The 23,187-nt window shown below is 43.2% G+C and overlaps 1 long non-coding RNA gene across 1 annotated transcript; it reads left to right on the top strand.

Annotated features, from left to right (window-relative positions):
• Positions 1 to 8,284: 8,284 nt before the first annotated feature.
• Positions 8,285 to 10,451, top strand: LOC140737886 (uncharacterized). Its single transcript, XR_012101263.1, has 2 exons — positions 8,285 to 8,959; positions 9,345 to 10,451. It is a non-coding gene; the product is annotated as an uncharacterized lncRNA (long non-coding RNA).
• The last annotated feature ends 12,736 nt before the right edge of the window (positions 10,452 to 23,187 follow it).

Below are 23,187 nucleotides of genomic sequence, written 5' to 3'. Positions count from 1 at the left end.
CCAAGATGAGACCACCCTCAGGGTGGAGGAGCATCACCTTATATTCCGCCTGGGTAACCTCCTCCAACCTGATGGCATAAATATTGATTTTTCCTGCCAGTAAAAAGTATGTTTCTCTGCCCCTTTCCTCTTCTTCTATTCCTCATTCCCGACTCCTTCCCTTTCTCACTTGCCTCTCACCTCCCTCTGAGTCCCCTCCTCCTTCCCTTTCTCCTATGGTCCACTCTCCACTCCTATCAGATTCCTTCATCTCCAGCCCGTTACCTTCCTGCCCACCTGGCTTCACCTATCACCTCTGGCAATCCTCCTTCTCTGCCCCCTCCCCAGCCCACCTTTTTTTCTGGCATCTTTCCCCTTCTTTTCTAGTCCTGAAGAAGGCTCTTGGCCCAAAATGTTGACTGTTTATTCATTTGCATTGATGCTGCCTAATCTGCTAAATTCCTCCAGTAATTTAGTTAGTCAGATATATTTATTGGTAGAACTGTACCGTGGAATAAAATGCAATCATTTACTGAAAGTACAGCCTCTCAACCCCATTCTCCCTGTATCCTTTGATGCCCTTACTATAAGACCCCTCTCTTACTACTAAACACCAGAATTACAGGCCCAGAGCCATCAAATATTCCTTCCATGTGAGCAGCAGATGTGATAAAGACTCTACAGAGAGTAAACTCCCATTAGGTGGCCGGGTGAGTTAATTTCCCAGGCGTGTGCACACCAACGCTTGGACATCTTCAACACTTTACTCATCCAGGCTGCTGTCCCCACATGCCTTCATCCCTGTACCAAAGAACTCTGCACCTTCAGAACCAAATGACTACCACCCAGTGGCACTGATGCCAATCATTATGAAGTACTTTGTACGATTAGTAATGGTACATAGTAAAAATTCTATTCCTGTCATATTGGACACTCACCAATATGCTTACTGCCAGAAATACTCTACGACAGATGGCGTAGCAGCTGTCAGCAGCTCTGACACACCTAGAAATCAAGGACACTTCTACTGTTTCTTGATTTCAGATTGGCATTCAACACTAACCAATTACCATCAACAGATCACTTGCAGTACTAGAGGAAACAACACACTGGACAACACCACCATCAAGAATGCCTACCGTGCTATTCCACACCCTCACTTCGGGAAGTCTGATCACCTGGCTGTGCTTCTACTCCCTGAGTACAGGCAGAGACTGAAGACTGCAGCACCATCAGTGAGGACCAAGAAGGTTTGGACAAAGGAAGCACAGGAGTGTCTACAGGACTGCTTTGAATCAATGGACTGGATTGTATTCAGGGATTCATCTTTGAACCTGGATGAATATGCTGCAGTTGTTACCGACTTCATTAAAACCTGTGTGGATGAGTGAGTGCCTACAGAGACTTGCTGTACATTCCCAAACCAAAAGCCGTGGATGAACCAGGAGGTATGTTGTCTGCTGAAAGCTAGATCTGTGGCATTCAAGTCTGGCAGCCCAGGCTGTACCAGAAAACCTGGTATGATTTGCCGATGGTTATTTCGAGGGTAAAGAGACAATTTTGCATGAGGTTGGAGGTGATATCAGATGCACAACAACTCTGGCAGGTTCTGCAAGACATTACATCCTACAAAGTGAAACCCAATAGCATGAATGGAGGCAATGCTTCACCACCAGCCTTCTATGTACGCTTTGAAAGGGAGAACACAACTACAGCTGTGAAGATCCCTGCTGCATCTGATGATCCTGTGATCTCTGTTCCAGAGGCTGATGTTAGATTGTCTTTAAAGAGAGTGAACCCTCACAAGACAGAAGGTCCCGATGGAGTACCTGGTAAGTCTCTGAAAACCTGTGCCAACCAACTAGCCGAATTATTCAAGGATATTTTCAACCTCTCACTGCTATGGGCAGAAGTTCCCACTTGCTTCAAAAAGGCAACAATTATAGCAGTGCCTAAGAAGAATAATGTGGGCTGCCTTAATGACTCTCACCTGGTAGCACTCACATCGACAGTGATGAAATGCTTTGAGAGGTTGGTCATAACTAGACTGAATTCCTGCCTCAGCAAGGACCTGGACTCATTGCAGTTTGCCTATTGCCACAATAGGTCGACGGCAGATACAATCTCAATAGCTCTCCACACGGCTTTAGACCACCTGGATAACACAAGCACCTATGTCAGGATGCTGTTCATCGACTATAGTTCAGCATTTAATACCATAGTTCCCACAATCCTGATTGGGAAGTTGCAGAACCTGGGCCTCTGTACCTCCCTCTGCAATTGGATCATTGACTTCCTAACCGGCAGATCACAATTTGTGTGGATTGATGATAATATCTCCTCCTCGCTGACGATCAACATCGGCGCACCTCAGGGGTGTGTGTTTAGCCCACTGCTCTACTCTCTATATACACATGACTGTGTGAGTAAGCATAGCTCAAATATCATCTATAAATTTGCTGACAATACAACCATTGTTGGTAGAATCTCAGGTGGTGATGAGAAGGCGTACGGGAGTAAGATATGCCAACTAGTGGAATGGTGCTGCAGCAACAACCTGGCACGCAATGTCAGTAAGACGAAAGAGCTGATTGTGGACTTCATGAAGCATAAGATGAAGGAACACATACCAATCCTCAGAGAGATCAGAAGTGGAGAGAGTGAGTATCTTCAAGTTCCTGGGTGTCAAGATCTCTGAGGATCTAACCTGATCCCAACATATCGATGTAGTCATAAAGCAGGCAAGACAGCAGCTATACTTCATTAGGAGTTTGAAGAGATTTGGCATGTCAACAAATACACTCAAAAACCGTAGAGAGTGTCTTGGTTGTACCATGGAGAGCATTCTGACAGGCTGCATAACTGTCTGGTATGATGGGGCTACTGCACAGGACCAAATGAAGCTGCAGAAGGTTGTAAATCTAGTCAGCTCAATCTTGGGCACTAGCCTACAAAGTACCCAGGACATCTTCAGGGAGCGGTGTCTCAGAAAGGCAGCGTCCATTATTGAGGACCTCCAGCACCCAGGGCATGCCCTTTTCTCACTGTTACCATCCGGTAGGAGGTACAGAAGCTTGAAGGCACACACTCAGAGATTCAGGAACAGTTTCTTCCCCTCTGCCATCCAATTCCCAAGTGGATATTGAAGCTCTGGACATTACCTCACTTTTTCAAATATACAGTATTTCTGTTTTTGCACATTAAAAAAAATCTATTCAATATATTTAATTGATTTACTTGTTTATTTATTATTACATTTTATTTTATTATTATTGTTATTTCTCTCTCTGCTAGATTATGTATTGCGTTGAACTGCTGCTGCTAAGTTAACAAATTTCATGTCACGTGCCGGTGATAATAAACCTGATTCTGATTCTATTGTCCCACAGACCTTGATCAACAAACTCCTACTCCTTGATTTAAATACAATATTGTGCAACTGGGTGTTGGACTTCCTAACCAACAGACTTCAAATAGTCAGGATAGACAACCACTCCTCCCTCCCCATCACCCACAACGTGGATGAGCCCAGGACTGTACAGCTGGCTCACATGTGAGTGCATGGTCAAACACCCATGTAATCACATTGTCAAGTTCACCAATGGCACAACAGTGGTGGGGCTCATCACCAACAACAATCAGATGGCCTACAGAGAGGAGGCTGAAGAGCTCGGGCCTGGTGCCCGGTAAATAACCTCTTCCTCAATATCAACAAGACAAAGGAGATGGTTTCTGACTTCAGGAGAACTTGCACCACACACACTTCTCTTTACATTGGTGGCACCGAAGTGGAAACTGTGAGCAGTTTCAAACTCATGGGAGTGCACCTCTCGTATAAGCTCTCATGGTCCCAGAACACATTCTGCACATTCAGGAAAGCTCACCAAAGCCTCTACTTTCTGAGGAGGCTGAAGAGAACTGGACTATGCACATCCATACTCAGGTCATTCTACAGGTGCACAGTAGAGAGCATCCTGACAAGCTGCATCAGTGCATGGTATGGAAACTGCACTGTGCCAGACAGCAAGGCTCTACACCTAGAAGTCTAAACTGCCCAACACATCACCAGCACTAGCATACCTGCCAGCAAAGAGATACTGTACATACAGGCAGATGCCGGAAAAGGGCCAGTAACATCATGAAGGATCCCACGTATGCTGCTCGTGGGCTGTTTGTCCCACTCCCATTAGGGAGGAGGCCAAATAGCATCCACACCAGGGCCACCAGGCTCAAAAACAGTTGCTTTCTTGAAGTGGTAAGACTGATCAATGCCTCCAGCCACTAACCTTTGCTCTGCAAACCCAACCACACCAAATTTGTCATTTTCTGACAGTCACCTTATGTACAGGCACTCCTGTGCCGAGCGTCACTTTATGAACATTCAGTCAATCTATGTAAATAAGTTATCTTATGTAACCATATACTGTAACAATTACTGCATGGAAATGTGCCATCTCGGCCATTCGAGTCTGTGCCGAACGCTTACTCTCACCTAGTCCCACCAACCTGCACTCAGCCCATAACCCTCCATTCCTTTCCTGTCCATATACCTATCCAATTTTTTTTAAAATGACAAAATCGAACCCGCCTCTACCGCTTCAACTGGAAGCTCGTTCCACACAGCTACCACACTCTGAGTAAAGAAGTTCCCCCTCATGTTACCCCTAAACTTTTGCCCCTTAACTCTCAACTCATGTTCTCTTGTTTGAATCTCCCCTACTCTCAATGGAAAAAGCCTATCCACGTCAACTCTATCTATCCCCCTCATAATTTTAAATACCTCAATCAAGTCCCCCCCTCAACCTTCTATGCTCCAAAGAATAAAGACCTAACTTGTTCAACCTTTCTCTGTAATTTAGGTGCTGAAACCCAGGTAACATTCTAGTAAATCTCCTCTGTACTCTCTCAATTTTGTTGACATCTTTCCTATAATTTGGTGACCAGTACTGTACACAATACTTCAAATTTGGCCTCACCAATGCCTTGTACAATTTTAACATTACATCCCAACTCCTATACTCAGTGCTCTGATTTATAAAGGTCAGCATACCAAAAGCTTTCTTCGCCACCCTATCCACATGAGATTCCACCTTCAGGGAACTATGCACCATTATTCCTAGATCACTCTGTTCTACTGCATTCCTCATTGCTCTACCATTTATCATGTATGTCCTATTTTGATTAGTCCTACCAAAATGTAGCACCTCACACTTATCAGCATTAAACTCCATCTGCCATCTTTCAGTCCACTCTTCTAATTGGCCTAAATCTCTCTGCAAGCTTTGAAAACCCTCTTCATTATCCACAACGGCACATACCTTAGTATCATCTGCATACTTACTAATCCAATTTACCACCCCATCATCCAGATCATTAATGTATATGACAAACAACTTTGGACCCAGTACAAATCTCTGAGGCACACCACTAGTCACCGGCCTCCAACCTGACAAACAGTTATCCATCACTACTCTCTGGCATCTCCCATCCAGCCACTGTTGAATCCATTTTACTACTTCAATATTAATACCTAATGATTGAGCTTTCCTAACTAACCTTCTGTGCGGAACTTTGTTTAAGGCCTTACTGAAGTCCATATAGACAACATCCACTGCTCTACCCTCGTCAACTTTCCTAGTAACCTCTTCAAAATATTCAATAAGATTTGTCAAACATGACCTTCCACGCACAAATCCATGTTGACTGTTCCTAATCAGACCCTGTCTATCCAGATAATTATATATACCATCTCTAAGAATACTTTCCATTAACTTATGTGTTTATATTTATTGTGTTTTTATTATTATTGCGTTCTTTACCTTATTGTGTTTTTTTGTGCTGTGCTGGAGTCAGAGTAACACTTTATTTCATTCTCCTTTACACTTGTGCACAAGGAATGACATTAAACAATCTTGAATCCTGAGAAGTGATGTGTCAACAGAAATTGGTGAGGGCAAAGGGCACTTGCCAAATTTCTTTGGTCTCCTGAGAAAGACAAAGTACTAGTGAGCTTTCTTGGCTTTTTCACATTTGTATCTTTATGAGAGGGGAATTGCTCTCAGTTTCAAATCTTTCTTGGGTCACATTAAGCAGCACTTTTGATTCTGCTTTACAGTCCAAATCAAATGTGGAAGATAATTAGCAAAGATAATAAGATAACTATTAATTTCTCCCGCCTTCCAATGCATGAAAATATACTTGCTATTTCTTTCTTTCTGCTGGCTAGTTATTACTTTGGTAGACATAATATTTTCTTTTTCTATAAAGATAAAATGACTCCAAAATCAAAAGGCTGAAAGGGAAATTAATTTGAAATGTAAAATAATATTACTTTTGAATACTGGCTTACTTAATGCTCAGCTTGAAATGATGGTGTCATAATTTTTGCTAGTGTTATGACTTAAGGATGAAATTACTTAAGTAAGTGCATATAGTGAATTTGTGCACTTTTGGCACAGGGTTCGATGTGCCTACATGACGTTTCTTTCATTAAAATTACTGAATGGAAATTTGTCGAAGTCAGAATCTGATTTATTATCACTGACTTAGGTAATGTGGCAGTAGTACAGTGCAATGACAAAAATTACTGTAACTTACAAAATTAAATAGTACAAGCAAAAGATGAATAATTAAGTAGTTCATGGGTTCATGGCTCATTCAAAAATCTGATGGCAGCGGGGAAGAAATTGTTTCTGAATCACTGATTGTAGGTCTTCGACTCCTGTACCTCCTCCTTAATGGTAGTAATGAGAAGAGGACATGTCCCAGATGGTGACAGTCCTGAGCAATTGATGCTATCTTCTTAAGGCACCGTCCTTTGAAGATACTCCAACAGTGATGAGGGTTGTACTCGTGATAGAGCTGGCCGATTCTGCAGCCCTCTGCAGCCTCTTGTGATCCTGTGCATTGGATCATCTGTACTAATTTGTGATGCAAATAGTGAGAAATCTTTAAGAGTCTTTGACGCTATTCCAAATTTCCTCAAAATGCTAAGGGAGCAGAGCTTCTTTGCATGCTTCTTTGCGACTGCCCAGAATTGATCCTCTGAGAAGTTGAAGCCCAGGAACTCAAAAATGCTCACTTGTTCCACCACTGACCCCTCAATGAAGACTGGTTTGAGTTCTTCTGACTTCCCATTTCTGAAATCACAATCATTTCATTGATCCTGCTGGTGATGAGTGCCAGCTTGATGTGCCACTTAACCAGCTGATCTATCTCACTCCTGTACACCTCCTCTTTGCCATCTGAGATTCCATCAACAACAGTAGTGTCATTGATGAACATATTGATGACATTTGAGCTGCGCTTAGCCACGTAGTCATGAATGTATAGAGCGCATACATTCAAGCACGTATCTATGATATGCATTGGTATTCATTGTCAAATGTGAGGAGATGATATTACTGATCTGCACTGATTGTGGTCTCTTGATGAGGAAGTCAATGATCCAGTTGTGGGGGAGGTATTCAAACCCAAGTTTGAATGCTTGTTGACTAGTACTGTGGGGATGACAACAAGCTGAAATCAATAAAATCAATAAACAGCAGCCTCTTACGTTTTGCAGATATATAGGTGTGATGAGAGATTTAGGCAAGGATTGTTAGGACCCAAGTGCTGGAGTATCCAAGACTGGAACCTGGACACAATATGAGACTGAAATGAGGAAAGGGTTCTAATCTAGACGCTAGACAAGAATCCAGAGTAGAACTGATGAATGAGCTCCAAGCCTCAGTTCAGGATCTCTTTAAATATTAAAATCTCAGCTCCAAAACATGGCTGCCAATTAGCGGGGGGGGGGGGGGGGCGAGCCTGAATCTTTAAAGGAGCCATGCCAGCTTTCCATATTCCAGAGAGTCAGCGCATCTAAGCTCCAGAGGTTGATGCAGTTGGGTGCTTATTGTAACACAACCCCTCCCCTACAGCCCACTCCTGATGGCCCTGGCTGCCAATGATGGTACAATGATGATAGTCATTGATGAGAGCTGGATCTAAGATGTCTCTTTCCGGATTCCAGTACTGTTCCTCACGTCCAAATTGGCCATTTCGGCTGTTTCCACCACTGATGATAATTTGCCCAATGCAATGAATTTTTAGGCTTCTGGGAAGCGATCCATAATTACCGTGATGACAGTCTTCCCCTTGGAAGGTGGAAGACCCTTGACAAAGTCCATGGAGATGTGCACCCATGGTAAGTCCAGACCAGGTAGAGGGAGAAGGAGCCATTGAAGTTAGATGAGGGGCTCCATGTTACAGGCACACACATGTTGTCAGACTTCTTTAGCCTTTCTAAGCCATGTTGGGGTTAATTAGTATTGGGGTTAATTTGTGTCGGGGTTAATTCGTGTTGGGGTTAATTCGGGACTGCCATTACAGGTCAGGAGTGGCTCACGTAACACACATAATGTTAGGCTGGAATGCGAGGGAGGGGGAGCGAAACTGGGGACCCCGCTACCTCGAAACTACTAGTGTCACGCGATTCAGTAAACAAAAGAAACAGGTAACTCGTGAGCATATGGCTGCGGGCCAATAAGATGGACACAAGTGCCCGATATTACCTAATATGTAACGGGGGGTTGTGCTGGGGGGGAAAGGGGTATAAATAAGAGCAGATTGTAAGGGGAAAACAGAACGCCTTCTCCAGCGACTCCGTGGATTCGCTGTGCCAGTTACGAATTCTGCAATAAAGCCACGTTTTGCTATATTCCGGTGTTAGTTGTCTCTCTTCCTAAAAGAACACAGGGCAGAATTTCAAGCCCAACATTTGGTGACCCCGACGTGGGGAGGGAGAGACAACACAGGCTGGCGGGTCCGACGGCAGACAACTTGCGGCCGCAAGCTCGACTAAGGTCAGGAAGTGCCTGTTATATCTAAGACTTCCACTAGATAGTTAAATCACTGAGTTAGATCTTGTCTGCTGACGGACCCTCACCAACCCCAAATTACCCTGGGAGAGATCATTCCCGGTGCAGAATCGTGACTGGTAAGTACTAACTCTTATCTGTTTTTAGGAAGATCCTCCGCCCGTGGAAAAGTCTTCTGAGTGAGGGTACCCGCCGCCCACGATGGGCATAAAAGTCTCAGGAGTGAGGAGAAGAGAAAGTGTTCCGCGGTACACCTTAGTGCACGGGGATACTGACGGCGCCTACCTTAGACTGGTTGTTAAGAGGAGAAATCTCCCACGCGAAGGTCAGGTTTTGAAAGGCGACCGTCCCATATTTGATCCTCTCTGTGTACTAGGGAGCCATGGAGCACTTCAATTTCGAGTTACCGAAACTCAAGACATTTGTGTGTTGAGTAACAGAGTATATGAGAGTTTTTAGAAATATGGTAAAATTGATAACTGTGCGAGTTCAATAAACTAACAGTGAGCAGCCGCAGGGGTCGGACACCATCAAGGTAGGAGTGGAAGTGTTCCTCCGAGGCCCAGGGAAGCTCACCTGGAACGGAAAACGGTGGCATGGTCCATACCCTGTCGCCGAGGTCTCCAACAGGGCATTAAAAGGTAAGAAGGGAGGGGGACAATAACTGGCATCATTTTCTACTGGCTAAATAAGACCTCTGGCAAGTGGGGAGCGTTTCTGGGACAGTCGGCTCTAGGACTGTCTATTTCAATTGCTATCTTTATCACGTGTGGTTGTTGTTGCATACCCTGTATTAGGACCCTAGTCATCCGGACTATAGATCGAGCCTTGACTGGAAAGAATGGACCTCCACCGGCGTACCAGGCACCCTTGTTCCCAGTGGAAGGGGAGGACACGGCCCTCCCGGAAAGCGGACGTGCTATGGGAGGACACGGACTGAAATGGACCATGGCAAGGGGGGGATTGTGAATTTGTTATTGAATAAGTTTTCTGAAATGTTGCATGCTACTTGTAAAAATTGCGGATGTTTAGGGAACCCCTACCCATATTTTGTGACCCTAGGTCGGACAAATCAGGATAAGCAAATAGGGAGGACACGCCAAAGAGTGCCGGGGGACGCTCACCTCTCTGCCTGATCCCGGCAGCCGCGGAAAAGATTGTAAGGGATGTGGGGATGTGGCCTCTGGGAGGCCAAGGGAGGGAGTGTTGGGGTTAATTAGTATTGGGGTTAATTTGTGTCGGGGTTAATTCGTGTTGGGGTTAATTCGGGACTGCCATTACAGGTCAGGAGTGGCTCACGTAACACACATAATGTTAGGCTGGAATGCGAGGGAGGGGGAGCGAAACTGGGGACCCCGCTACCTCGAAACTACTAGTGTCACGCGATTCAGTAAACAAAAGAAACAGGTAACTCGTGAGCATATGGCTGCGGGCCAATAAGATGGACACAAGTGCCCGATATTACCTAATATGTAACGGGGGGTTGTGCTGGGGGGGAAAGGGGTATAAATAAGAGCAGATTGTAAGGGGAAAACAGAACGCCTTCTCCAGCGACTCCGTGGATTCGCTGTGCCAGTTACGAATTCTGCAATAAAGCCACGTTTTGCTATATTCCGGTGTTAGTTGTCTCTCTTCCTAAAAGAACACAGGGCAGAATTTCAAGCCCAACAGCCATCAGTATCTTCTCTTAATAAACTCGAGGGTACTGGCAACCCCTGGGTTTGTGGCCATTCTAGATGTGTGTCTCCATTGAAGTACCTTAGACTTGATAGAACTTGGGATGATCTGATGACCCAGAGGAAAGTTCTTGGGAATCTTTCCTTGGGCCTGTGTCATGTGAACAATTGCATCGATTCCCCAATGAGTGGGTACTATCACCTTGGCTTGGGGAAAAATGGTGGTAGGTTGCTCCTCTCAGGTTCATCGAACTGATGAGACAAAGCATTTGTTTTTGGATTCTTTGACATCAGTCGACAGGTCAGAACAAAATTGAACCAGTTAAAGAGAAGAAACCACTGGGCTTGTCTGGAATTCAGTTCTTTGGTCTCCTGAATATAAGCCAGGTTTTTGAGATCTGTCCATATGATAATGGGGTTCTTGCACCCTCAAGCATGTGACGCCATTCTACCAATGCCAACTTGACCACGAACAGTTCTCTATTTCTGAAGTCGGAGTTCGCATCTGGTGGGGATACCTAGAGAAGAACACACACGGGTTCAGTTTATTGACTGAAGGTGTCTTGTGCCAACACCGCGTGCACTCTGATGTGCCAACACCGTGTGCAGCCTCTGCTTCGGTAGTCCAAACTAAAGGGCCTATGGATCCTTTAGTTAGTGCTGTCGACGGAGCCACCACTGAGCTGAAGCTCCTGATGAACTTTTGGTAAAAGTTGGCAAATCCCAGGATTAGTTGGATTTGTTTCACATTGGATGGTTGTGGTGAATTTTTTACTGTCTGTGTCTTAGTAGGGTCCATCTTGAGTTTGCCATTAGAAATGCTAAAACCCAAAAATGAAAGAGTGATTACATGATATTCCAGCTTGACATAAAGTCCATGATCTAGAAGCCTCTATAAGATATCTCTGACATAAGCAAAGTGCTCCTCTATGGTCTTCAAGAAAATTAGGATGTCACCAGGTAGACAAAGGCATATTTATGGAGAGCATCCTGGAGCACATCATTTATAAAGGCCTGGAAAACTGTTGGTGCGTTCACAAAGCCAAAGGGCATAAACTGGTACTCATAATGCCCTGTTGTGTGTTGAATGCAATCTTCCACTTATCACTCTCCTTTATGCGGGCCAGATTGTATACACTCTGCAAGATTAGCTTCAAGAATACTCTTCCCCTGGACATCTCAAAGGCAGTGTTCCTGAGTGGAAGGGGATAATGATTCTTGGCTATTATGTGATTCAGCCTTCTATAATCAATGCATGGCCACAGGCTCCCATCATTTCTCTGTACAAAGAAGAAGCCCGAGCCAGCTGGTTAGGTGGAGGACCAAATGAATCCCATGGCAAGAGCCTCTTCTGTCCATAGCTCTTCTCTCCAGGCCTGAGTGTGTAAAATCAATGCTGTGAAGGCGAAGTACCAGGGGGAAGAGCTATTGCAGAATTGCAGTGTTAGTGTGATGGAAGAGTTGAGGCTTTACCCTTGCTGAAGACCTCTTCCAACTCCTTGCAGATTGCAACTATCCCCGAACATCCCTCCGAGGATGACTGCTGAGGCTCCTTAGAGTCTCCTCCAAAAGTTCACCAGATGAAACAGAGTCCAGCTCCTCATCTGCATCACCAGATGGCAATGAGGTGTGACAAATAGTTTTTGCCCTCCTGAGACTAGACTCCAAGGGTCTACGTCTTGGAGCCTTACCCTTAGATGAGACCTGGCAACTGGTTCCCTTAGGCTTGGCTACTAGGGTACCAGAATTTTTGGGCACCTCCTTGTTGGGCTTCTTGGCTTGCTCTTGCTGAAGACCTCTAGAAAACCTCTCTCTCTCTCGTTCCAGCACACCCCTGACTAGACAGCGTCAGGCATTGCACAGTCCTGTTGACTGTAGCTTGCGTGTCTGCCCTTGGAAGCAGGACTGGGTCTCCTGAAGGTTTCAGGTTACCCTGAGCAAAAGTTCACCTCCTTGTCAGCTGCTGGTCTTTGTAGAGTCCAGGGCTGGAACACCAAAATGAAAACATTCTCTTTTGTAAAGACTTGATCATGCAATGATTCTCCCTTCCTCCCAGTTCACAGAAGAATTATGCTTGAACATCCAAGGGTGCCCGAGGATTGGAAGTATGTGAAAGGAATCGATGACATGGAAACAAATGTCTTCTGCATGTCCCCTTATCCTCCTTTGCACAACCAATGTCTGTTGCAGGATTTGCCTGGACACAAGAGGACGACCCACCCAGGACAGTTGTGGTCATGTGCTGGCTCAACTCCTGCAGAGGTATCTTGAGCTGATGGGCTGTTCACAACTCCGTGAAATTAATGGTGTGGAAATATATCTGTAATTCTAAAGTCTTTATGAATTTGTAACTTTGGTGAAACGTAATGTGACAAAATGGAACTTATGAAATCCTAGGGTGCTTTGTTGGTTTGGATAGGAGACCTACAATTCTGTGTATGTTTTATGATAAGAAGCTGTATGTGTGGTGTATGACAGGAAAATGTGTGTTTTACACTGGGAGGGATGTTTTAACAACAGAGGCAAACAAGACACAGCTTCTAAACAACAAATGTCAGAACACGATAACAACGGAATGTTATGGAATGGAGCAAACTGTTATCTATAAACTGTTTAAAAGGGCTTTGTTTGAGACATAAGATCGAAACTATTTTCCAGACACTTTCTTGAGATAGAACTGCCCTTGCAAGTAAAATAATAAATGTACTATAACGTGATCCACTCTGGATTTGTTGTAGTTTGTTTCTGAATATTAGAAGACATGACAGAATTTGAAGGTTCCACTGAGATTCAAGGTGCAAAAGAAACATGAGAAATTCTGAGGACAGAACTACCTAGGGGAAACTCCTTAGGAGTAGCAATCACTGAACGAAATGCAAGTTTCTTTCACTTCTGTGAATTTTTGTACTCTTGCAGTTAGACTTCAGTTGTCTCTTGCTTTCACCCTATACACTGCGATCTTGGTCTTGAGTGGATCAGTTTCTCTCATAATGATTCCAATGAATTCAGTATGCCGACAGGAACTTTGAGTAAGAAAAACAGTGACCACTTTAGGTCGACTTAAGATCAGGAATGTGTGAAAGAGACATGCACAAATGAATTGGATGGTTTTAGTGTCGGGGACATTATGCAGGTCGTCTAATCATAGGAGATGCGTGAAAGAGATCTAAGATGCGCACAAACGTATAGGATGGTTTTAACATTCTCTACCCTGTCTGGAGCACAGCAGCTGAGGGATATTTCTAAGGACATTTGAATATATGTGCCTGGGATGATTCTAAAGAGTTGTTCCAAGTAATTAGTTACCAGAAAGCAATACAGTCTCGGTGATAAACACGGAAAAGAGATTGATTATTATATGCTTGCATCTGAATATACACTCTGCTTTGCCAGAAGCACAACAACATGCTAGAGAGATAAATGAGGAAATGAAAATTGCAATATTGACTGTTGTGGGTATTAATAGAGGGGCCCAGGTAGATGCACTATCTAAATGTTACCAGAGGAAAGGAGAATACCTCACTCCGTGTCTGGATGGTCTTCCAAGGGTTGTAGGATCAACATTAGATGGAGATCTTTTAGAGCCAGAGCACACAAATAGACGGTTAAGAACATTAGTGCCTCATGGTACCAATACATCTAGAAAGGTGGTGGAACTGTTTGATCCCAGTGACCATACACATATTGAGGCATGGGTACTTGGGAAAAAGATTAGCGTATGAGAGAAGGAAATGTCAGAGTTAGATTCCAACTTCAGGAATACTTTAGAGGCAACTAAAGTGCTTTCCCTTTGAGAAAATACATGGGATATTGTGTGGGGAAATGCAGATCAAGGGAGAAGCCAGCGGAGAAAAGTAGTAACACAGCACTGGAGTGTGCCTTCACGCAATCAGGGAAGCTGTTACAGTGCACAGATCTACTGCTTCAGCTGTGATAATGTGGGTCATTATAGAGCATAGAAATCTACAGCACTTTACAGGTCCTTCGGCCCACAATGTTGCACCAATCATGTAACCTACTCTCTAAACTGCCTAGAATCTCCCTAGTGAATAGCCTTCTATTTTTCTAAGCTCTGTGTACCTATCTAAGAGACTCTTAAAAGTCCATATTGTATCCACTTCCACCACCACTGCCGTCAGTGCGCTCCATGCACCCACCACTCTGTGTGAAAAACTTACCCCTGACATCCTGTCTGCCCCTATTTCCAAGCACCTTAAAACTATGCCTCCTTGTGTTAGCCATTTCAGCCCTGGGAAAAAGCCTCTGACTATCTACACGATCAATGCCCCTTATCATCTAATACACCTCTATCAGGTCACCTCTCATCCTCAGTCACTCCGAGGAGAAAAGGGCAAGTTCATTCAACCAAGAAAAGGCCAAGTTTATTCATCCAATTATGCCTGGAACTGTACAGCAAACAGCTCATTTAGTCCGAGTCAGAAGGGCCAGAACATGCTGGAATTTTAATTAATGTGGGAATTTCATGATTTAAACATGCTGAATGTTGTTTACTTGTGCATGATGAATAACTTCCAATATTTCTTTGTTTTAGAGTCTTAGAGTAACACATCTCCTCAATGTTGTCAAATTTAACTGAATATTGTGGTACTTGTTTTAACCTTAGGTTCAAGAGATTTTCTGAAAAGGTTTAAAGCGTGAATGATTTGCATGGTTCAAGTGTGCAAAGTATGGCCCCGCTGTGAGTTCATCTGAGAGAGAGTGTGTGTGTCTTTGCTGTTTCTAAGATGCTATGTCATTAAGTGGCACAATGTGCTAATGTGTTCGGGTTTTTCTCCCTTCCTTGGTTCTTTGAAAAATGTGTGAAAGCTTTCATCATGGGTATTAACTATCTATTTTAAGTTTTGCAGTTACTTGCAAGGATGGATTTTTTTTGTTTCGTCTTGTCAATGTTTTTTGGTTTGTGTTTCTTTTTTCTATGGAATTGATTTTAAAGAAACTCAGATTCCACACTAGCCAGTGTAATCTGGGTTGAGGTGGAAACTTGTGCATCTGTATTCCAGATACGAGATGCCCACATTTCTAAGGGAAATGGACATTTGAGAGAAAATGCTTATTGGTAGATAATTAAATTCAGAATTTGAAATGAACTATTTTGGAAAGATTAGAATACTTTCGAGAGCAATTCTGAAAATTGCTTTACTAATAAGATTGCTTTCTTTTATAGAGCATAAAAGGTGTTGCCCAAGACCTTTGACATATTGATTTTGAGTCTGCGATTCCTTTGAAAATAGTTGCGATGCAATCAGTGTTTTGTCATGTAAACTGAAAATGGAAGAATGTAAGGAGTTTCCCCGGGAGATCTACTCTTATGCAGTATGAGGATGATCTCCTGTTGACCTCCCCAAGCAAGGAAGCTTGTGAGCAGGATTGCCCCTACTGATGCACCATCAATAACTCACGCTGAGACTTAGGAAGTGAGATTTCGGCTTTTATTGACTGGAAGAATAAACAGCACTACATCCTGGGGAAAATGAGGGAGAGCAGCAGCCCACAGTCGCTTTTATACAGGGGTCTGTGGGAGGAGCCACAGGAGCAGTCAGACAGGTATATCTAGTTCACCACACCTACCTTTTACATAAGCTAGCTAAGAAAGGTCATAAAGTATCAAAGGCGAAGATACAATTATACAACCAGAAATTATTTATCTGGGACATACCCTATTGCAGGATACAAGGGCTTTGATTAACACTCAGATTAAAGGAATAGCTAAAGCCGCATAATCTAAAACTCACAGGTAGATGAAACTTTCCTGGGGATGTCTGGGTATTGTAGTCAGTGGATTTTAGATTATGCCGCTATTGTTAGGCCTCTCCAGAAAATATCTTTTCCCAGTCAACCAGATCAGTTATTACCCGGAAGCTAAGGAAGCATTCAAACATATAAAAGAGGCAATGATATCCACCTCAGCTTTGGGCCTCCCAGATCATAGTAAGGAGTTTCAGTATTTTGTTCACCATGAATCTTTTTCATCAGATCATTTTGACTCAGAATCATGGGGAAAGACAAAGGCCGATTGTTTATTTCAGTGCTCAGACCCAATAGCCAGAGGTTTATCGGGTTGTCTTTCAGCAGAGGCTGCTTCTTTCCTTTCTGTTCAGCACATGCTGACACACTGGGCCATTTAACACCTTACCCCTGCTAGGCAAACTAAATACAGAATTGAGTTATAAACAAGTCCAAATGTTAGAATTACTTGCCGTGCAATTCTTAATATGGCCACTCTTCTGCCCACAGAGGAAAACAGCATCCATGCAGCTGTGAAACTGTTACACAAGTAATAAACCCTCGTGTGGAGCTTATTGATGCTCCTATTATTAATGCCGATTTAATTTTCTTTGCTGCCAGTTCGGGCTTACATAACAATATGGGAAAACCATGCACAGGATATGCAGTTGTTTCCCTCACCATGTTGTGAAGGCAGCACACTTCCCCTTGGCACAATAAGTGAGCTCCCTGTGCTTACTAGGGTTTGTATGCTTGATAAAGGACAGATTGCTAATAGTTCTACCACGTCACACTATGCCTTTGAAGTAGTACGTTTATTATGGACATGTCTGGAAATTACGGGGAGTTTTTTGACCTCGGATGGTTCCCCTATTAAAAATACAGTGCATATCCAAAACTTATTGGCAGGAGCCTATAGGGTGGGTTGAAGCATTTCCTTGTGGAAAGAATGATGGAGCTACAGTAGAGAAATGCTTGTTAAAGGAAATAATCCTGCAATTTGGATTGGGATCCCCTGGAAACTATCCAGTGACAACAGGTCCTGTTTCACTGATAATGTAATTAAAGCAGTATGCAAAGCCTTACAGGTGGATCAAGTTTCGATTCTCAGTCAGGGGGCCTAGTGGAAAGGATGACTGGAACAATTGAAGAATAAACTTAGCAAAATGTGTGAGGACACTGTACTAAAGTGGAAACAGCTGCTGCCTTTGGTCTGATGACTATTTGAGCCACTGCTAATAGAACCATTGGTTTGTCCTACATAAAATCATAATAGGGTGGCATTTGCGCATGCTCCACTGGGAGTTAAGCAAATAGATGTACATAACTTTGACGAGAGAATTCTGAACTATTGTATTGCCCTAAAACAAACCATTACCAAATATTATCAACAGGTAAAGGAAGCCCAGCAAACATCAGCAGATACTAAGTGCCACAACATTGAGCCTGGAGATTACATGGTAGTGTGGACATTTAAAAAAGAAAGAATTGTTTGGAATCTCGATATGAAGGACCATTTCAGGTACTTCTGGTTACTAATACAATCACTAAGGTAAGAGAAAAACCACTGCGGATTCATGCTTCTCACTGTAAGAAGGCGCCTAATGACATGAGAAAAACACATATAAAACCACTGACAATCCTCAAGACAGTGGACGGATGAGCCGTGGTGTTTTGACTGACAGATGCAACCGCCATGTTCACTTTCTGATGAATGACTTACACATGTGCAAACAAGACCAACATCCTAAGCTGTTGGGTTTGTATGGAGATCCAGGCACATCTGGAAATGTTGTGCCCCTTATACCTGTGTCTTCTAATGGAACAGAGATGGACTGTTATTCTAATTGGTCCAAGCCCTTTGCCTTGGACATGTTGGTAATATGATAATGGGACTCAGAAACATAAACCCCCTTTCTCCCTTTATTTGGTACATCCAGAATATCACTGGGGGGAGATGGGGATATAAAATTGGAAACAGCAAGTGTTTTAGAGGATGGTATATACTGTAAGACAATGCTGCCCCCAGAGTAAAAGGACTTAATGTTGTCCCTGGGGAAGGTAACACATGCCTATGGAATTGGTAAAGCAGCATGGGTATTGATTAATATGATATCAGCATTGGGAAATTTGACCAGGAAGAGGATAGTGGGTATACATCCTACATTATGGTATAATCATTGCTATAATAAAAATAGCAGTTATTCTTTTGTGATTTTTGCGTAGTATAGAAGGACTATGAAGGAAAGTATATTGAAAAAGACTAGAAAAAGGGGATTTTGCTTAATTAAAGTTCTGAGACTGTATCATTACGTGAATGTTTGAAATCACTTCGATTACTGTACTCATGCCTTAACAATTGTGTTTTAATGAGTATGGCATTGTCATGAAATGACAAAAAGGAGGGAATGTGGAAATATATCTGCAACCCCGAAGTCTTTATGAATTTGTAACTTTTATAAAATATAATGTGACAAAATGGATCCTATGAAATCCCAGGGTGCTTTGCTGGGTTGGATGAGAAGCCTAGAAGTCTGTGTGTGTTTTATGACAGGAAACTGTGTGTTTTATGGTGGGGGGGGGGTAAATATTTGACAACAGAGGTAAACAGGAGATAGTTTTGAAAAAACAAATATCAGAACAAGAATACAGAGGAATGTTATGGAATGGAGCAAGCTAATCACTTCTCTATAAAAGGTATAGAAGTGTTTTGATTGAGACATAAGATCAAAGTTATTTTCCAGACACTTGTCTTGAGATAGAACGTCCCTTTCAAGTAAAATAATAAATGCACTATAAATGTGATCCACTCTGAACTTGTTGCTGTTTGTTTCTGAATATTAGAAGACCTAACTGAACGGTACACAAACTGACTGCCCTGGAGTCCACAAAGACATTCACCTCTCACCAGTTCTTTCCCCAGGAGACTTCTGCTTGCAGCATGACACCAGACTCATTAGGGTTTGGAGTAATGGCTGCTACCATCACAGCCCTCCCAACACTGGACGGTTTTGCATTTTGCAGTCTCCCAGCGGCTCAGCCCGCAGGTGGCCTGATCCCCCCAGTAGCAGCAGCAGCCTCAACTCCAGCCTCTCAATGGTGGAGAGTCTTGTACAGTCGATCCACACAGGCTCAAAAACACCTGGTCATTATCCAAAACAACCTGGTCATTATCCAAACACAGGCTCAAAAACACCTGGTCATTATCCAAAACACAGGCTCAAAAACACCTGGTCATTATGCAAAACAACCTGGTCATTATCCAAACACAGGCTCAAAAACACCTGGTCATTATCCAAACACAGGCTCAAAAACACCTGATCATTATCCAAAACAACCTGGTCATTATCCAAACACAGGCTCAAAAACACCTGGTCATTATCCAAACACAGGCTCAAAAACACCTGGTCATTATCCAAAACACAGGCTCAAAAACACCTGGTCATTATGCAAAACAACCTGGTCATTATCCAAACACAGGCTCAAAAACACCTGGTCATTATCCAAGGTTGGGAAGTGGAACTGTGATGTGTTGTGGTCTGGCTTGAGCTAGCCCTCTTCAACTCTTGAGACAGTCCTTCTTTCGTTTTGCCAGGTAATTATTGAGATCAGCTGGGTTTCCCAAGGATATCCTTTAATTCACCTCGGAATCTATGGTGGTACAGTGACCAAGGTCTCCCCATTCCAGCCACGCTCCTCAGTCAAAGCCTGAAACTCAGTAGCGTAGTCGGCTGCTGACCAACCACCCTGTCGCACCTTCATCAGACAGACTGAGGCTCTGTTTGCTCTGGCGGGATGATGGTACACCCTCTTCATGATGTTCATGAATTCCTCTGAATCTGAGCAATTTTCCAACCTCCGTTCCCAATGTGTGGTGAGGAGAGAGATTGTGAAGGCCTGCTTTCCGCACTCCATAGGGAACTGGGATGGCTGGAGTTCAGACACCAATATACACTGAGTGAAGGATCCATGGTAAGAACCTGGATCACCACGGAAACGCTCCAAGGTTGGAAGATGGTCTGACCCTGCAGAGCAACTGATAGCCTCACCCGAGTGACTCTGGCTTCCTTCTTGCAATAGTTGCCTCATGGAAACCTGGAGGTTGTGTATCTCCAGGCTCTGTCTAGAAATTTTCTCACTGTGACTGGCCACAGCTGATGAGAGGCTCTGATACCCCACTGTGCCCATGTCAGGCTCAGTTGTACTGTGATGAGAGACCAAGGCAAAGATGGTTAGGACCCAAGTGCTGGAGTATCTGAGACTGGTATTGAGACACGATACCAGACTGAAACAAAGACAGGGTTCTAAACTAATGCTAGACGAGAATCCAAAGCAGAGCTGATGATTGATCACCAAACCTCAGTTCAGGTGGTCTTTAAATATTAAAATCTTGGTGTCAAAAAATGGCCGCCAATTAGCGGCGTGGGCCCGAAACTTTTAAAGAGGCCATGCCAGCTTCCATATTCCAGAGAGTCAGAGTATCTAAACCCTGGAAGCAGGCACTGTCAGGCACCTATCATAATTTATAGGTGCTCCATAGTAGATTGGAGAGCCATTGAAATTGCACATGTTGTGGCGATGGAGAAAATGCAGCAGGTTAAGGTCCTCGCCCAGTCAGGAAAGGTTAATTTTAACCATAACCAACTACTGGAAGCACTTCTTTGCAGTGGATGTGAGTGCTACTCTGAGCTAGCCATTGAAGCAGCTCACCCTGCTTTTCTTGAGCACTGGAATCATTACTGCGCCTTTGAGGAAGTGGGAACATCACATCGCAGCAGCGAGAAGTTGAAGATGTCCTTGTGCACTCAGCCAGCATGGGGTTTCAGTGCACAGCGGGGACCTGATCCCTTCCTTGTGACGGTTTACCCTCCTAAAGGTTGTTCTGACATCCGCTTCAGACACAAAATTCAGCTGCTGTGGGGATTCTCCCTTTCAAACCATGCTTGAAAGGCTTTGTTCATCATGGAGTGAACCTATGTGTGATGTTAGGGTTTGCCTTATAGGAAGTAATGGCATGCAAACACTGCTACAGCTGCTTTGCATTTGATTTTATCTCTAATTTCACACAAAATTGCTTTTTTGCTGTCATGATAGCCTTCAGTTGTGATGAATATTCACGTCATAAGTCTTTTTTCTCACATTGTTCAAATCTTGCTTTCTAAACACAGCAGCTGCCAGTTGTAGGATCACAAATAATTGTAAACAAACTTCCAACTAGCAGTTGTTTGACTTCTGTTTGTAAATGGGAGTCAGTCTCCAGTTCTTAAAATGTAAATGGCAAGCAGTAATCAGCTTGAATTTGAAACGAGTTCTGTCTACAGACAAACTCCGTACATAGCAAAGACTTTGTGAGAAGAAAGATGCAGCTCACTGCACTCATTGCTGCTCGAGAGTGCAGTATAAGACAATGGGTTGTCTAATTTGACTTGTTTTAAACAGACAAGCTGATTCTAAATTGCTTAATCCAAGGAAGTTTACAGACCAGATAGATAATAGCATTTAGTATATCAAATGATTGATGTGTTTATAGTTGGAAAGTTTATGTAGCATTAACTGTCAGCTGTGAACATTAAGCTGAGAATTATGTCTCCAAAAGGCTTTTAGTCTGTTTGTGTAAAATGGGTATGTGAGGAAATATCATGTGTGTGAAATCACCCAAGTGATAGAGAAAGGGTAGAAGTCTAGTGAGCAGTTCAGACTTATAGGGAGTTGTTGAAGAACAACGAGAAGAATAATTGGAAGACAAGGTGACTAGGGTCTGTTCCTCTGGCTTTAATTTCTGCAGTGGATTTGTTTATCTGCATTGTTAGGACGTGGTTTTAGTTTATAGGAATTTTACCTATGGTTTTGAAATCCTTTGTGTTTTAGAAATGGTTTGGAATTTGGAAATGTTTTATAAGGTAGGAAACCTCTGAGTTTTAAATGCATTTTTAGAACATTGCTTGGATTTAAACATGTATCACTGTATAAATTGCTTTGTTAGCTGGAAGTATCTACTTCTTGGTAGGGAGCCAGGACCCACTGTTCACATAGTGGGCATTGACAGCTAAAAATCACCGTGGAGAATAGACAGGGAAGTAAACTAGTCTTTGAGGATTGTGCAGTTACAGTATAATCTCCCTTAGTGAGGATACTCATGGCTATTTATTTCCAATAGGGCTTAATGTCTTTGTTTGATTTTAGAACATTGTGGTCAGCAAACCCAATACCATCACTCTTGTTTTATTCTGTACTTTAGATTGCTGGTCTTGAATGCCACTAATCTAGCCTTCAGCGTGAATCTCCCGATTCATCCAGGGTTTCTGGTTTGGGAAATCTCTCACAAAGACACATGCTTATCCACACAGCTATGGGATATTCATTCAAATTCGAAGATGAATCTCTGAATATGATCCAGTCCACTGATTCAAAGGTGCCCTGTAAATGTCCCTCGACATTCCTTGACCACACCTTCACAGTTCTCACCACTGATGCTAAGGGTCCTCGGTCACTGCCCACAGTAGGGATATTGCCAGGTGATCAGACTTGCCAAAGTGCAGGTATGGGATAGCATAGCAAGCATCTTTGATGGCATGGTAGCAGATGTTGTATCCTGATCTTTATGCTTTAATTCCTGATATTTCTCTTCACTGCCCAAAGTTTGTGTGGTAATACTAATTTAAATATTATATTTGACATCCAAGATAAACACCACACACGATTTACATCCTGTCTACAATATGAAGCAAACAATCCTCTGACTATGGCTGCAGTTTGTACAACGCACAAGTGACTGTAGTAACTTATGAAAATTCTTCAACAGTGCCTCCCAAATGCCCAAAAATGGTTAAGAAGGACAAGGCTGGTGACTGAAAGGGAATGCTAATACTTGCCAGTTCTCCATTGCCATCGGGACATATTTTTGATGGACAAGTCAGCACCGTGAC

This window comes from Hemitrygon akajei, chromosome 13 (genome assembly GCF_048418815.1).
Source record: "Hemitrygon akajei chromosome 13, sHemAka1.3, whole genome shotgun sequence".
Lineage (NCBI taxonomy): Eukaryota > Metazoa > Chordata > Chondrichthyes > Myliobatiformes > Dasyatidae > Hemitrygon > Hemitrygon akajei.
This window is presented reverse-complemented; position numbering and strand designations above follow the sequence as displayed.